The sequence below is a fragment of the Gopherus flavomarginatus genome, chromosome 1, assembly GCF_025201925.1.
Source record: "Gopherus flavomarginatus isolate rGopFla2 chromosome 1, rGopFla2.mat.asm, whole genome shotgun sequence".
Classification (NCBI taxonomy): domain Eukaryota; kingdom Metazoa; phylum Chordata; order Testudines; family Testudinidae; genus Gopherus; species Gopherus flavomarginatus.
The window spans coordinates 166,766,477-166,784,077 of NC_066617.1; the positions used below are offsets into that span (position 1 = coordinate 166,766,477).

Consider the following 17,601-nt stretch of genomic DNA (forward strand, 5'->3'; position numbering starts at 1 on the left):
CCAACACAGGGGTTCTCCACCTTTATATTTCTGAGTCCCTCCAGCCCCCCAACATGCTATAAAAACTCTGCGGCCCACCTGTGCTACAATAGCTGGTTTTCTACATATAAAAGCCATGGCCAACAATGTTCAGAAGTTTGAGAGCTCAGGCACACCTGCTAGGGGCTGGGGCTGGGCGTGTCAGCCCCTCAGGAGGCACCTGATGGGGCTCGGGGATTCAGGCCCACTCTTGCTTAAGCCCTGAAACCTGGCAGGTGCGCCCCGCAGGGCTGAAGCCCCGAGACACCCCCTTCCTGCTAGGTAGTAGTCCCTACCCCACCACAGCGCTGCAAGACAGAGGTCCCGAGCCTGCCCCTCCAGTTTGGTAGGTGGAGAATGGGGAGGTGGGCAGGAAGGGGGTTCTGCGAGCTACTCTTTAATGGTAAAAGAGCTGCATGTGGCTCATAAGACCACCCCTGCTCAAGAGCAACAAATTCAAATCCCAGTAGGGCCAACTTAACCCTTCATTCTTTTGCGGTAGATAAACTGAATTTAATTTAGTTTGCTGCGTATGATACTTCTGGAGGAGGAGACCTTTAAAAACAAGGTTCCGTCTGCTTTCCCATCTACAGATTTCAAAAGTAGTTTACAATGTGGGAGGGGTAAGTGTCATTATCCCCATTTTGCAGATTGGAAAACTGAAGCACAGAGTGTGAACTGACTTGCTCAAGGACAAACACACACAGTGGGTCAGTGGCACAGGACAGAACCCAAGTCTACTGACTCTCACCAAGCTGACATTCATGAAACTTACCAGAATGTTTTACAGTGATTATGAAGCTAAAATGGTGAGCGGCTAATGGCTTATAGTATACTTTATGTAACATTGTTTTTTACTGGTTGTAATTGATTTGCAGTACAGTCCAAATATACAGTGTATGGAGGAAGGGGCCACGAGGGGAAGGACTTAAGCATTCTGTCAGAACAATTCAAGGGTGTCCGGAACATGTCCTAAGAGGAAATTCAATTTCACTCTTTCAAGAAACTGCATTAGTCAGTTAACGTCATGAAACAAGGGCCCTAAATTCCATATAGAATGTCAAGGAGTCCATATGCAGATGACATTTGGAAAGAAATATATCACATTGTAGGAAATATCAGAATTTGTTGCTGCTTTGCACATGTATAATTCTTGAGACACTTGATTTTTGCCTAATTCTTTTTAATAAAAAAACTCAAGGATGTTTGCCTGGGAGCTTTCCAACAATGTTTTTAGATAGTCCCTTGCTAAAAATGGTCAATGTGGAATGGTATCTGATTGGTTTGTCAACTCTGTAAAACACATGAAAGTCATTTTATTATAATTAAGGCTGTCAAGCGATTGAAAAATTAATCACGATTAATCACGCAATTAAAAAAATTAATCATGATTGTGTGATTAATTGCGCTGTTAAACAATAAAATACCACTTGTTTAAATATTTTGGATGTCTTCCACATTTTCAAATATATTGATTGAAATTTCAACACAGAATACAAAGTACACAGTGCTCACTTTATATTTATTTTTATTATAAATATTTGCACCTAAATTAAATTATAGTATTTCAATTCACCTTATACAAGTACTGTAATGCAATCTCTTCATCATGAAAGTTGAACTTGCAAATGTAGAATTATGCACAAAAAATAATTGCATTAAAAAATAAAACAATGTCAAACTTTAGAGCCTACGAGTCCACACAGTCCTACTTCTTGTTCAGCCAATTGCTCAGACAAACAAGTTTGTTTACATGTGCAAGATATAATGCTGCCCGCTTCCTGTTTACAATGTCTCCTGAAAGTAAGAATAGGCATTCTCGTGGCACTGCTGTAGCCACGGTTGCAAGATATTTGTCAGATGCGCTACAGATTCATATGTCCCTTCATGCTTCAATCACCATTCCATAGAACATGCATCCATGCTGATGATGGGTTCTGCTCGATAACAATCCAAAGCAATGCAGACCGATGCATGTTCATTTTCATCGTCTGAGTCAAATGCCACCAGCAGAAGGTTGATTTTCTCTTTTGGTGGTTTGGGTTCTGTAATTTCTGCATTGGGTGTTGCTCTTTTAAGCATGCTTCACACCTCGTCCCTTTCAGGTTTTGGAATGCACCTCAGATTCTTAAATCTTGAGTCCAGTGCTGTAGCTATCTTTAGAAATCTCACATTGGTACCTACTTTGAGTTTTGTCAGATCTGCAGGGAAAGTGTTCTTAAAACCAACAACATGCTCGGTCATCATATTTCATGTTATAGCAATCTCGGATATAGCAGAATGCAGGTAAAACACAGAGCAGGAGACATACAATTCTCCCCCAAGGTGTTCAGTCACGAATTTAAATAACGCATTATTTTTTAACGAGTGTCATTAGCATGGAAGCATGTCCTCTGGAACAAAGCATGAACGGGCATACGAATGTTAAGCATATCTGGTATATAAATACCTTGCAATGCCAGCTACAAAAGTGCCATGGGGACACCTGTTCTCACTTTCAGGTGACATTGTAAATAAGAAGCTGGTAGCATTATCTCCCCTAAATGTAAACAAAGTTGTTTGTCTTAGTGATTGGCTGAGCAAGAATTAGGCCTGAGTTGACTTGTAGGGTCTAAAGTTTTACATTGTTTTGTTTCTGAGTGCAGTTATGTAACCAACAACAAAAAATCTAAATTTATAAATTGCACTTTCATGACAAAGAGATTGCACTACAGTACTTGTATGAGGTAAATTGAAAAATACTATTTCTTTTGTTTATCATTTTTACAGTGTAGATATTTGTAATAGAAATAATAATATAAAGTAAGCACTGTACACTTTATATTCTGTGTTGTAATTGAAATCAATATATTTGAAATGTAGAAAAACATCCAAAATATTTAATAAATTTCAGTTGGTATTCTATTATTTTAATAGTGCGATTAAAACAAAAATAAATCACAATAACTTTTTTGAGTTAATTGCATGAGTTAACTGCGATTAATTGACAGCCCTAATTATAATGATTTCAGAGATTAAAATAGTACTTTCATTCCAAATTCCTTCAATATATCCTTTGGCTTTAAAAATATTAATAAACAATATTATGAGAGGTAGGTCATAGGAACACACATATAATCCATGTAAGTAGAAACATGCAACATAACAGTTTGGTGGAGCAGAGTGGAGGATTACTGTTTATTTAGAAGTTATATTTTAATATTTTAAAAGCATATGTCTTACATATATATTACTTAAAGGGAAAAAATGTAGAATTTCGAAGAACAGCATTTGAAGTTTTCTTCAGACTGTGAACATAACATTAAATGTGAATATTATAGTTTAGATCACAGATGTATAACATGAAGAAGCACTTTTCTAATATGTCCTGACACACGGCTGATGTAACACCTTTCTGACGATGATGGAAGAATGGAAGGTTATACTGGCAAACATGGCATAATCTTGAGAAATTAAAAAATGTAACTAGAACTTGCCTGAAATACAGAATAAATTAGATAAAAGTATTTATGGCATTTTGACAATGGAAAGATTTTCAAAACACGCGACTTTCAAAAGAAGTTGGGTACCCAACTGCCCTTTGTTGATTTAGTTGGAATGCTGAATGACCATATGAATAGCTTATATTAACAAGAGCAGAGCACTAAGGACAGAAGCATGACAAAGAAAATAATAGAACTCTCCAGGGTTATTAGAAAAACAAAAACTAAACCAACACAAGTTTGCTGCAATCTATGACTCAAAGAGGGATTAAAGAAAGCAAACAGCTGTTTGGTTCTTAAAAAAAGAGTTCTGTTACAATGAGTTAAGAGATATTACATTGTCATAAGGTGACATAACCAGCTGTGAAATTTGTGTGAATTTACTTCTTCCCTTTGGATGGTTGTTCTATTAAGTACTGGAGATGGGATTTGCCACATAGAGTCAGCTCACTGGTCTATCCAATCCAAGTCTAATCTGCTTCAAAGACTGTCCAATAATTGATGCTTCTGAGAAAGGTGAGAATACATAACGAAAACATAGCTGATTATGTAATATTGCACATTAGGCAAAAAGTTCTTCCCTAACCCTGAAGCATAAGTTTCAATTCTCCTTACATTAGATCATCATTGGTCATAAAGATATCTGGTGTTTTTTGTTTTCAATCCCGACTGTAAAAACTCAATGGCTTTCTTGCAGCCAAAAATTCAACAGGCTAACTATATGCAGGTGTGACAAAGTAGATCTACAATTCAGTCCTGCAAAGGAAGGAAGACAGGGTGATTGGTTTTACATATCTTTGCTCATCTCTAACATTTACAATTTGTTATTTTCTTTTTGCTGGAAAGGTGGCACTTTGCATATTAACTTAATTCATCTGTGAATGGAATATTCTTGCAAATTCCTTTTTCCTGTAAAAAATAAACATGATAGTCAACTGGATTCTAGAGTGATTTTTATATTTCACACTATTTCATCAGGAATATGCCCTCTATAAGATCTACATAAGAACAGAAAAACAGTTAGACTAGATCAGACCAATGGTCCATCTAGCCCAGTGCTAGATGCTTCAGAGGAAATAAACAGAACAGGGCAATTTATTGAGTGATCTATCCCCTGCCATCCAACTCCAGCTTCTGGCTGTTATCTCAACATCTTGGCTAATAGCCATGACCTTATCGAGTACTTTTTTGAATCCTGCTATAGTTTTGGCCTTCACAACATCCTCTGGCAACGAGTTCCACAGGCTGACTATGTGTTGTGAGAGGAAGTAAATCCTTCTGTTGCTTTTAAACCTGTTGTTCATTAATTTCATTGGGTGATCCTGGTTCATGTTTTATGTGAAGGGGTAAATAACACTTCCTTATTTACTTTCTCCACACACAATTCATGATTTTATAGACCTCTATTATAATTCTCCTCAGTCATCTCTTTTCTAAGATGAACAGTCTCAGTCTTTTTTCTCTCTCCTCCTACGGAAACTGTTCTATACCCTCAATCATTTTTGTTGCCCTTTTCTATAACCTTTTCCATTTCTAATATATCTTTTTTGAGATGGGGTAATCAGAACTGCATGTAGTACTCAATGTGTGGGCATACCATGGAGTTGTATAGTGGCATTAGGATATTTTCTGTCTTATTATCTACCTCTTTCCTAAAGGTTTCTAACCTTCTCTTTGCTTTTTTAACTGCCACTGCACATTGAGCAGATGTTTTCATAGAAGTAACCATGATGACTTCAAGACCTCTTTCTTGAGTGGTAACTAGGGTTGCCAGGTGTCCAGTTTTCGACTGGAACACCTGGGCAAAGAGGGACCCTGGCAATTCCATTAAAAGTCTAGTTGGTGGCACTGCTGGCTCAATGGGGCTGGCAGGTTCCGCATAGCTCCTGGAAGCAGCCAGCATGTCAGGCTCCCAGGCAAAGGAGTGGCTGCGGGGCTCTGTTGCATGCTTCTCCCACCCACAGGTGCCACCTATGCAGCTCTCATTGGCCGTGAACCACAGCCAATGGAAGCTGTGGATCCAGCGCTTGGGGCAGGGGCAGTATGTGGAGTCTCCAGGGCTGCTCCTTTGCCTAGGAGCCGGACATGCCAGCCGCTTCTGGGAGCTCCTGAAGTAAGCACCACCCAGCTGGAGCCCACCCCCCGAGCCCCCTCCTGCACCCCACCCCCCTGCCCCAGCCCTGAGCCCCCTCCAACACACTCAGCTGGAGCCCTCACTCCCCCTGAACCTCAGCCTCCTCGGCCCAAGCCCAGAGTCCTCTCCTGCACCGTAAACCCCTCATCCCCAGCCCCACCCCAGAACCTGCACCCCCAACTGGAGCCCTCACCCTCTCCCACACCCTAACCCCCTGCCCCAGCCCAGAGCCCGCTTCTGCACTCCAAGGCCCAAATCCCCGGCCCCACCCCAGAGCCTGCACCCCCCGACGGAGCACTCACTCACTCCCGTACCCCAACCCCCTTTGCCAGACTGGTGAAAATGAGAGAGTGTGGGAGAGAGTGAGTGACGGAGGGAGAGAGAATGGGGTGAGTGGAGAGTGGGGCCTCGGAAAAGGGGTAGGGCAGGGGCAGGGCCTTGGGTTAAGGGCATACAGTTTTCTGTGGTTAGAAAGTTGGCAACCCTAGTGGTAACAGCTAATTTAGACCTCATTATTTTGTATGTACAGTTGGGAATATGTTTTCCATGTGCATTACTTTACACTTATGAACACTGAATTTCACCTGCCATTTTGTTGCCCAGTCTCACAGTTAAGTGAGATCTCTTTGTAATTAAAGATTAGATTTAACATTTTCAAACACACATATAAGTATTTGCAAAAGTGACTTAGGCATTTAGGAACAACAACCTCACCGAAAGTCACTACAGATCCAAAGTCTAGCATCTACCTGTTCAAAATATTGGAATAAATAAAACTTAAATCAGACTACATAATTGAGATGAATGGGGTCACTAGGTTTGTAAACCCCAAAGTGTGTTTTATTGTAAGGGGAGATATTATTCTAGCTAAGACGACGTTAAATCATCTGTTTTATTCAATTTTATAATAAGGACTACATGGCATAGTACCTCAAAAAGCAGAGGGAGTACTATTTTGGTGGTATATGAAGTGACCTGTCAGTGACTTGGGAAAAGAGATAATTCATCATGTCAAAAATGCAGTGAGACATCAGCATAGACTGGTAGAATTTCACAAATCTTAAGAGTTCACTGAAGAGTTATCCAGAATTCATGAGCTAATGCAGACTAACTGGTGCCTTCTCCTCCTGCACTGTCATTATCTATCAGTAATAGCTGGTTTAATCCTAAAAATATACTATGTGGTTTTCACTTTGGCACTAGATTCCAGATGGAGTGGGCAAATATGAAATGTAATTTAGTTTGAAAAGGCTCTCTGTGTGTATTCAATAAATGAGTTGCCCAGTAAGGTCAGAATAAAAATTGTTTTTGTGATTCCAAAGAGTCACATTCAGCTTTCCCTTTTTGTTCTTTGTTACATTTTTGGATTTTTTAAACATACAGACCACTTATTTTATGCCTCAGCATACAGTAGGCTTTTGATTTTTGCCTAGCACTTTATTTTAGTGACCAGCCTTAGTCTCTCTAAAACATCAACTCAATGTGAGCTCTAGCACTGTAACTCAGATTAAAAAGACAAACAGTTCCTCGCCTTATAATAGTCAATATCAGTGCAATGCCATTTCCCAGTAATACTCCCAAATCTGCCATGCAATAGGCACTGCACCATGAAACAGACCAAGGGGCATGCTTGACATAGCTTGCACCTATTAACTCGTAAACATGGATTTTTAGTATAAAAAATCCCAGCATAAAGTTTGCTGCATTTTTCTATTTTTAATTAAGAAGGAAAATGACATTTTTACTGTGTTACAGGTAGAAGAAATGGAACAAATACATACAATTTATGTACCTCTTTCATGGACACAGACCAATCTGACCAATTACAAATGATGAGCATGGTCTGTATGCTTTACAATTCAGAGGGCAGAAATCCTAAACAGAACCACAGGCTTCCACCGAATAAACTGTTTTGCAGAAGTATACCAAATTTACTAAAGCCTACTTAAATCAACGGACATCTTTGCATTGACTTCAAAAGGCTTTGGATCACACCTTTAAGTAATGCCTGCCTATGCTTGTTATAAAACTATGTTATGAACTTCTCTTTTTTATTCCAGATTCATACTACAAGAGACAATTCTGAACACTATTACGGTATGTGACCAAGAGGAAAACTCACTGTTTGCAAACAGAGAAGTACAAAACTGGTAGGAAAGATTTTATTTTCATGTTTTAAGAATTTAGTAAACAACCAATAATACAAAAGAAATAGCACTTCGTTTTTATTTTAAAAGATATGTGTTAAACAAAACCAAAAAAATCTTCCGAACCTGTCACATTATCAAATTATCTATATAAAAGTGTCTTGTGGAGTGACTGTTAATCAAACATGTCAATGTTTTTCAAACACTCTTAGTTTATTAGGGTCCGTGGTTTCTTGGACAGAAGATTTGGAAGAGGTCCTTATATCTCCTGAACTGAAATGGCACCATTCTGAGAATCCTTTTTATTTTAAAGCATTCAGTACAGAATGTAAAGCGAAAAAGTTCCATTTCCACTCAGTTCAGAAATGTAGCTCATATTTAGCTAATAAGTTAACATGTGCATTTAGAGATCTACATTTCTCTAATTCAGCTTCATACCTAAAGGATGAAAAATTTATTTAAGCAACAAAAATCCGATACTCAACTCCACTCTTTTGCGAGCTTAATAATCTCTCCAAACTCATACAAAAATTGTCAAAACCACATCTGATTCCTATATAGATTCCTATATATTATTGCCACTAAAAAGCAGCTTCATGGAGATAGCAATCTGTAATTAAATTACATCTGAATGGTGGCTATTAGCTTACAGCATGTATCAAAATGAGTTTTTATTTGCCATTTGTACACTAAGTAACCAAGAACAGTCTTTTGGACAGAAATACTGTTGCTGTAAATACATTTTTGTATAAATTTAATTTCACCATCTAATTTAAATTAACTGTATTCTTGTAGTATGTAGCCCTTTGAGAGAACATATATCTGATCATTTTGCATACCATGTGTACATTTCTAGAACATATCCTTTTTTTTTTCTTTTTTTAAACCTGTTTTGGCTATTATCACTATTGTATAACAAGAATGAGGTCATCTAGGATTCTACAGATAGTTTACAGCAGCTGTTAGACTTTTCTTTGAAACTACAAGAGCCTTTAACTCCTTATTTGCCTCACAAAAATAATTTTTTCAGCCTGACGTGAACACCACAGAAATAATGGCACTTCCATTTAATGATTTCAAACGTTTGTTTTAAAAGAATGGATTAAACTTTATGCTTAGGTAAAGGAAGGCAGAGAGAATTTAAGTGACTTGCCCAAGGTCACAGAGATTGTAATCAGCAGCACTGACGGGAAGTGAAACTTATTGACATAGGTCATTTTAAGAAATAAGGCCCCAGTTCAGGAAAACATTTAAACATCTGCTTAAGTCTATCCCTGTGCAAAAAAAAAGCACCTAAATACATATTTTTAAGTGAAAGTCCCATAGACTCAAGTGAGGTTTAAGCATGTGCTTAAGTGCTTTGTTGAAGAGAGATGGACTTAAGCATGAGTTTAATTGTAAACAGAGGCCTGGTCTACACTGGGGGGTGGGGGATTCAATGTAAGAGACTCAACTTCAGCTACGGGAGTAGCATAGCTGAAGTCGAAGTATCTTATTTTGACTTACCTCCCATCCTCACGGCGTGGGATCGATGGTTGTGGCTCGCCTTGGTGGAGCTGCTCGCCTTGGTGGAGTTCCAGAGTCGAGAGGAGAGCATTTCGGGATCGATATATTGTGTCTAGACGAGACGTGATATATCGATCCCTGATAGATCGATCGCTATCCGCCGACTCGGCAGGTAATCTGGACGTACCCATAGTCTCAAGTGTTTGGCTAACTTGCTAGTCACCTAATTCCCTATCATTTGTTCAGATGAACTGATGTAAGTAAATGCAGGCAAACTAGTGAAGACAAGACTTCTCAGCAGTTTTGACTGGGGACTTTTCTACTCAGACCCACAGTGTGGAATACAGGGGGGTGTGAACTGCACCACTTATATGCACTGAAGAATTGGGCTGTAACTGGCCTTTGCCAAAAGGTGCCTTGTTTGCATTAACATAGCCCTGATTGAAACAGAGCTACGTTAATGCTAACTAGGTATCTTTTAATTTGCGCTAGCAATGTCTACATTGGGGCAGTTACAGCCCAATGCTTTAGTGCACACTGCAATTCACACCCGTGTGGTCTGCACTTGTGAGTTATGTAGACAAGCCCTAATGTAATACAAAAGCCAGAAGAAACTGCCTGTGAGAAGGAACTGTAGTATAGTCAGGCCTATCAAGGCCTTGTCTCTATTAGTTCCTTGCTCTCATAAGAGAACATACTCCCAGTTCAGTTCTACTCTTCCAGGGCTGATCTGATATCCCAAATTGCATGATTTTCTGTAGTACACAGAGGAAGAGGGAAGGAAACCTCTGAAACATTGTAGGCTGCCTAACCTGTACAATTTCTTCCCCCAAGCCATCACTATTCTCTTTCTATCCAGGTTCCTCAACTAGTTATGTGTCATTTAAAACTGCTCTTCCACAGAAGTTATTCAGGTCTCCTTCTCAGGCCACGTCTACACTACAGCATAAAATCGAAATTATTAAAACCGGTTTTATAAAACTGGTTTTATAAAATCGATTTTACGCATCCACACTGGGGCACATTAATTCGGTGGTGTGTGACCATGGTCCTAGACTACCATCGATTTCCGGAGCGGTGCACTCTGGGTAGCTGATTAAAAGAATGAGAGCAATAACTTCGATTTCCGTCCACACTAACCCTAAATCGATATAGTAATATCGATTTTAGGGTTACTCCTCTCGTTGGGGAGGAGTACAGAAATCGATTTTAAGAGCCCTTAAAATCAATTTAAAGTGCCTTGTAGTGTGGACGGGTACAGCGTTAAATCGATTTAACGCTGTTTAAATCGATTTAATGCTGTAGTGTGGACCCGGCCTTAATTACACCTTGGGAATTTGGTCTCTGAAAGCTTTCATTGTGGCATCCCAGGATTTGTTAAAATTCAGGTTAAATATGCATAACAACAGTTATCAAACTGCTCCTCCCCTCAAGAATGTCTCTAGCTCTCTTCCACACTGCGATTTCAGCATGAAACATCCTCCTTCAATTGATCCTTAAGGCCACTAATATATTCCTCCGAGATCCATTTCTCCTGTAAGGACTACAATAAGCTAGCCAACTAATATTGGCAAGGCTGAGGAGCGGTTGGGTATCACTGAAGTAATATATATAATTAGTATAAATATGGGACATATTTCAGTGGCTGTCCTGCCTCCATCTTCATGTGACAGAAAGAATGACAAAACTAATTAAGATGATACGTAACTATCACCACCCAGACAGACTGGCTTGTGTTCCACTCCCCCACTCTTCATCTGTTTTTGTTTTATTAGATTGTAAGTGCTAAGGCAGGGATTCTCTTACTATGTATTAGTGCAGCATCCAGCACAGTGGCATCCTAATCCTGGCACCCTACTGGGCACTACTACAATATAAATAACAAGCAAATCCTAAATTCAGGTCATTATTCAATGTTCCATCCTTATTTGGGCATAACTCCCATTGACTTCACTATAAAATAAAGTCATCATACAGGACTCTTTCACAGTAGGGAGCTTTCTAAATATGTTATGAGCAATCCCTTGAGTGTTGATGACAAGCAGTTTTACAAGATTGTGTTTGAGTAACATAATGTCTAATATACGTACAAATAATCACAGTGCCATCTTAACTATCTAGCTGATATAGCCAGTGGGCTGCAGAATTATTTTATAAATTGGGATGATCCTGAAGACCACTGAGCCTGATTCAGAAAATGAACTAATTTGGATAGCTGATTACTTAATCACAAAGTAGACGGATGCTTTCACTCACATGGCTCATCCTCCTATCTAAGATACTTACATGGCTCCATTACCATCATATGATGAGCACCTCACAATCATCAATATATTTATCCTCCAGGAGCTATGGAAGCACTATCATTCCCATTTTACAGAAGGAAGACTGAGGCACTGAGAGACTAAGGATCAGTTTTTAAAAGGAATTTAGGGGCTTAACTCCTACTGAAATCAAGGGAATTAGGCCTATGTTTAAAAATCCTGGCCCTAAGTGACTTGCCTGAAGTCACAAAGAATGTCTGTGGCAGAGCAGGAAATTGAACCCAGGTCCTCAGAGTTCCAGGCTTGCACTCTAACCAATAGGCCAATCTTCTGAGTACCTGTATAGTTAAGGCTGATGATACAGTGTCCACCAGTTGCAATCCAGGCAGCCCAGCTTTACATCATCTGTGTGGAGGAAGGGGAGAGAACGCTTGGGGCAGAGCACTGAACAACATCTGTGCTGGAACTAGGAGTGGTTCCCATCTTACACAGGGTTTATCGTTTGGTTCAATGGCTCTCAGCAGCCCCACTATAAAAACTTTTCCAGCATGCTTGCTGAACAATAGCCAGGTTTTAAAGAACATTATAAGGCTTATCAGTGTTGTTCTGCCGAGTCCCACTTGGCTGTTTCATTGACTGTAAAACAAAAAATATTTACTAAATGGAACCAAAGAAGCATGCCTAAGGCTTTGACTACACTATGCACCTTTTAGCGATTTGGCTGTGCCGCTACAGCCGTGCCGCTAAAAGGCATGCAGTGTAGCTGCTGTTTGTCGGCAGGAGAAAGTTCTCTTGCTGACAAAATCTTCCACCCCCAATGAGAGGCAGCAGCTTTGTTGGCAGGAGAGCGCTCTTGCCGACAAAGCACTGTTCACACCGGCGCTTTTCATCGCTAAAACTTTTGCCATTCAGGGGTGTCGTTTTTTAACACACCGAACAACAAAAGTTTTGCCAACAAAGTTCCAGTGTAAACAAAGCCTAAGGCTGAGCAAGCAGCAGAAACTAAATGGAATTTGTATAGACTCTACCATAAGATGGCACCAGTATTTCCCTCTCCTACTATTACCACAAACTTTGCTTGAGTTTTCAGGCAGGATCACTGGTTATCTGACTGAATCTCCATGAGATCAGGAGGATTAGCAGAAGCCATTTTGATTCATTTTCTCAGAGGAATGTTGATGCTTCCTTGTGCAGCATGGCATTAAAACTCTCTTACTGCCTCATCTGTTAAGACCACATTGGATTTGATGTGGGGGAACAATGGCCTTGCAAGACACCAGGATCCAAGTTAGTGTCAATGCAAAAAAAGGAAGAAACAAACTTTAAGACTTGTGGCAGTTGTTACATACTGCCTAGTGACCAAACAGTACATCCTCACTAACAAGATATATGAGAGTCTGAACAACAACTTCCCAGAAATATTCCAGTTTGTGAAAACAATTTTAAAATTCCATCATTCCTTCAGGATTCAAAAACAAAACATATTAATCTTGTCTTGAATGTGTGGTATGTATAAATTGGCACCTAATTCTGTTGAGATAAAAGCAGCAAATTCTTTAGGGATAAATTACCTTTGTTGGAATGGAAAAGTTGTTCAATAAGAAAAGTTTAAGGGATAAAGTTTAATTTTTGAATTAAGGCCTTGATTCAGCAATATGAGCCTAATTTTAAGAATGTGAGTAGTACTATTGACACTAATGGAACTATTCATGTACTTAATGTTAGGCATCTGCTGAACTATCCTGCTTATCTGGGGCATATACAAGATTTAGATGAAAATTTAAATATCAAGATTTCAAAGTGACCAGCTTTATTTTGAAACCCTTTCTGAGGAAAGGAAAAAATAGCCTAAGAGAGTCTAGCAACTACATCTGTTTTGAAAGAATATGAATATATCACCTGCCTTTCATCTGAGGAACTCAAGGAGTTTTACAAACTTCACAACCCCCTTGAGAAATGGGTATCATGATATCTATCTTAAAAGTAAGAGGCAGCATCAGAAACAAAACAGAAATCAATTTGCTGGGGTTATCAGCAGGGTCGGCTCCAGGGGTTTTGCCGCCCCAAGCAGCCAAAAATAAATAAATAAATAAATAAAGCCGCGATTGCGATCTGCAGCAATTCAGCGGGAGGTCCTTCGCTCCGAGCAGGAGTAAGGGACCCTCAGCTGAATTGTCGCCGAATCTTTGAAAGTGCTGCCCCGCTCCGGAGTGGGCGCCCCAAGCACCTGCTTGATAAGCTGGTGCCTGGAGCCGGCCCTGGTTATCAGCAAGCCAATCCCTGCATGTTCGGGTGCAAGTTCAGTGACGGAAGTCTATAAAGACCAACATGATTTAGACTAAATATCAGGAGAGCTTCCCTAAGCCTTAAGAAGACTACAAAATAATTTCCCAAGGAAAAATGGTGAAAGGCTCATCCCTGGAAATACCTAAAACTAGACTGGAAAAGCAGCAGAAAATAACTAAAGAGAACAGTCCTGCATCAGTGAGTCGATCAATTCTAGGACAAATGGTTTTTTTTCTTTGCATCTCTAATTGCTATTAAAATTCTCTAGGATCTTGAGAAAGAAAGGTAGACACTTCAGTTTGGTGCTGCATAAATGCAAGCCTGAAGCAGTTACAGTTCCACGTTAAAATGTCAGTTAATATGCTCAAAATACATGCAGATTTCTGACACCGAGTCACTCCCACTCTATTATAAACTACCTCAACAGAAGCCCAGATTATTTCAGCCAATACAAATTTAAGTTTTGATAACCTTTTTTTTTTCTTCTTTTTTTCTTTTTTACCTTGTCAGATCAGGTTGGCTTCATGCATCAATTTAATCAACTCTCTCCCCAGCAGCCCTTGTGTAAACCTCCTTGGGCTGTGGGAGGAGTTGAAAGATAAAGGAGCCTGAAGCAGTTCCCATACTGCTTTTTTGTTAAACGCAATAATCAGCTTGCAGTTGTTTCACAATGTCAATGGCATTAAAATCTCAAAAGATGTTCTTCTACAATGGGGATTACACTGTCATCTTTCTTTTAATAGAATATCTGTAATGAAGATATTTGTTTTTTGGGCTAGGAACCATGCAAAAAATACTAACTCACAACTGGTGCTCTAATGGAAGTATCTGTTTCTTATCCAATAGCAGTCCTGAGTCACAGCTCGATAAACATGTTCTATGCTGCCCTCAAAATATAGTAATACATAAAGAGATCCTATGATTTAACATACAGCCACAGGACTCTTTGCTGCTTTTACAGATCCAGACTAACAAGGCTACCCCTCTGAAAATTGTCATTCTCATAAGACACATCCCTTCACAATAAAGCCAAATCCTTAGGAATATGCAGGATGCTATCCCAAACTTATACAGATGCTGTTCATTAACATAAGTCTTTTTTTAAACAAGGACGTTGGACATCGGACATTTCCAAACTCCATTCTCTCTCCCCTACAGAATTTGTATAATGAGTACAGAAAAGAAAACCACAGTATTTAAAATTCCAGTCTGAAGCAACTGGCAATGGCTCAGGGTTTAATATAGATTAGTTCCTAAAATCCTCATCTCAAGGACTATTAACTCCATTTGGAGCGTTGGGAGGGAAGTTAAGATAGCCCATGATGTAGGACTGTTTGGTCAGTTCTGGCCCGGTCAGTTCTGGCCCAAAATGCCTTTCTAAGTTAAGTAACATCTCCCGTAGGTCATTCAGTTTTCCAGTTCTTCTATTGCACGGAGTCTGAGAGCGCCCAGTTATAGCGAGACAAATCTTAATATTACTATAATATTAAAAACGTCAAAAATAAATACATCAGTTACAACTTTGGTTGTAATAACATCCTGAAAAGCACCATAAATATTGGCACTCTCAGCAGACAGGGTAAGGATTGAACAGACCTGAAAAATGATCTGCCTCTCACTCCTGAAGATGGTTTCTCTAGATCAGGGTTGAGTCATGTCTGCCATGCTGTCTGCCAAGCTCACCCATTGCCACTGCCCACGATTTATCTGATCTTTAACGAGAGACTTTCATTCTTCAGGACTACAATCCAGCACCTTTCAACAGTACTAATTTCACATGGAAAGCTTCAGAGGCAAACAGAAGATCTTAAAGTCTCCAACAAATCTACTGAAAAATGTGTATTCAAATGAAATGTCTCAGCTCCATACATAACTTCAATACTCCTCTTAGAGAAGGGTAGCAATTTAATTTCATATCTGTTATAAGAACTTGTTACTATGTACAGAAACATGAATAGTTTTCAATGGAAATAATTACTCATAGCAGCTGCAATTAGAAATGTAAAGCATCAGACATGAAGTTATTCTGCCTTGCCACTGTGTTAATTAATGGATGGAAAAAAATGTGTTACAGCATCAACTTTCAAGAACTGTAAGTTGATACTGAAATCCTACATCATACACCTTTACATTTAGGATATCATCAGAAGCCCCTGACGAATTTATGGGCTAGTACTCCATCTAGAGCATTTATTTTCCAAATGTAAATATCTGAAACCCAATTCATTCTCTAATGCTTCAGCAACTGAATTTCAGTGCATCACACTGGACTCAAATTCATTTTTATTATACCAGCAAGGGCTAGATTTTGTTTTTAAAATGTCATTTTACCTTGGCAAGATTGGTTTCTCTCAAAGCACAGTGCTTTATTATAAACTGTTTCCTTCCAGTGCCTAAATTTGCTTTGTATAGAGCATCTTTTTATACTAAGCAAATTATTTTTCAGTCTCCAAACTTCCATGAGAATGAACATCAAACTTCCAAATCATGGATAACTAAATAACAAAGTAAAATAAAATACATGATATACAGGCCAAAATCATTAATTTTGGATGCCTAAAGTCAGGCTCCTGAATCCACATTTAGGCATCTCAGGCCATGGCTACACTTACAGTTCTGCAGTACTGGTAGTTACAGCTGTGTTCGTATAGCTGTGCAGGGCCAGCGCTGCAGTGTGGCCACACTGACAGCTACCAGCGCTGCAGTGTGGCCACATTTGCAGCATTTGCAGCGCTGTTGGGAGTGCTGCATTGTGGGCAGCTATCCCAGCATTCAAGTGGCTGCAACGTGCTTTTCAAAAGAGGGTGGTGGGGTGGAATGTGACAGGGAGCGTGGGGGAGACAGAGAGAGTGGATTTTTGGAGTTGACACTGTTCTCAGCTCCCTGCCTTGCAAGTTGTAAGGACTGGAAGATACACAGTGCCTACCTTCAATCATTTTAAAAGTTTTGACCTTTCCCCTACTTGTCTCTTATTCACTAAATGCTAATTATGCACTCCTAAATAGCCGTCAGACCACATAAACAGTTGCTCAACATTACCCCTCCCCCCTCTCTCTTCAAGCAAACAGCTTTGAACATTCCAAAGCAATTGTCCTGCCTTCGCTGGCTCGCTCGCTGGAGCACAGAGCAGCTGTGTTTGTTTTTTAGCAAGTAGCTACAGGGAGATCGGAGTTCAGCCATTCTTCTGGTTTGTTGTGGACAGGAATTCTGGGATACCTCCTTATACCCCGGAGGCCAATAAAAGCACTGGTGGTGTCCACACTTGCTGACCAGCGCTGCATCACCAGCGCTTGAATCGCTACACCCGAGGCAGACCAGGTGTACAGCCAGCGCTGCAACCAGGGAGTTGCAGCGCTGGCTGTGCTTTGCAAATGTGGCCACATCCTGAGTTGCACCGCTGTAACCCCCTCACCAGTGCTGCAACTCTCCAGTGTAGCCAAGCCCTAAATGAAAATGGCCTGATTTTCAGATGTGTTTGACAGCTGCAACCCCCAACTAAATTAAAAATCTTCAGAACTACCTACTGCGTGTCGATGGTGTTTAGCACCTCTGAAAAAAAATGAAACCATTCATTTATTTGGGGAGATTATATCTGGTATGTAGGTGTTTAACTTTAGACAACCAATTTTGGACATAGCACTTTACATCATACTTTCCTTCTTCAAAGAGCTGTCAAAACCACTCAGTCCTCACAACAGCCCTGTGAAATAAGTCATTAAATATTATCCTCATCTTTCAGAAAAAAGCGAGGTATGGAGAAGCAG

At 39.8% G+C, this 17,601-nt stretch overlaps 2 protein-coding genes across 3 annotated transcripts in view; one reads left to right on the forward strand and one right to left on the reverse strand.

The window, feature by feature from the left end:
- The window catches only part of CMSS1 (cms1 ribosomal small subunit homolog), a 385,528-nt gene that overhangs the window by 189,553 nt on the left and 178,374 nt on the right, over positions 1-17,601 (reverse strand). The window lies entirely within an intron of this gene.
- The window catches only part of FILIP1L (filamin A interacting protein 1 like), a 320,082-nt gene that overhangs the window by 134,105 nt on the left and 168,376 nt on the right, over positions 1-17,601 (forward strand). The window contains exon 2 of one of the 2 annotated variants that reach the window (XM_050956860.1): positions 7,695-7,784. The exons of the other annotated variant lie outside the window; for it this stretch is intronic. The gene's annotated coding sequence lies outside the window, so the exon portion shown is untranslated. The remainder of the gene's footprint in view (positions 1-7,694; positions 7,785-17,601) is intronic. 2 annotated transcript variants of the gene reach the window in all.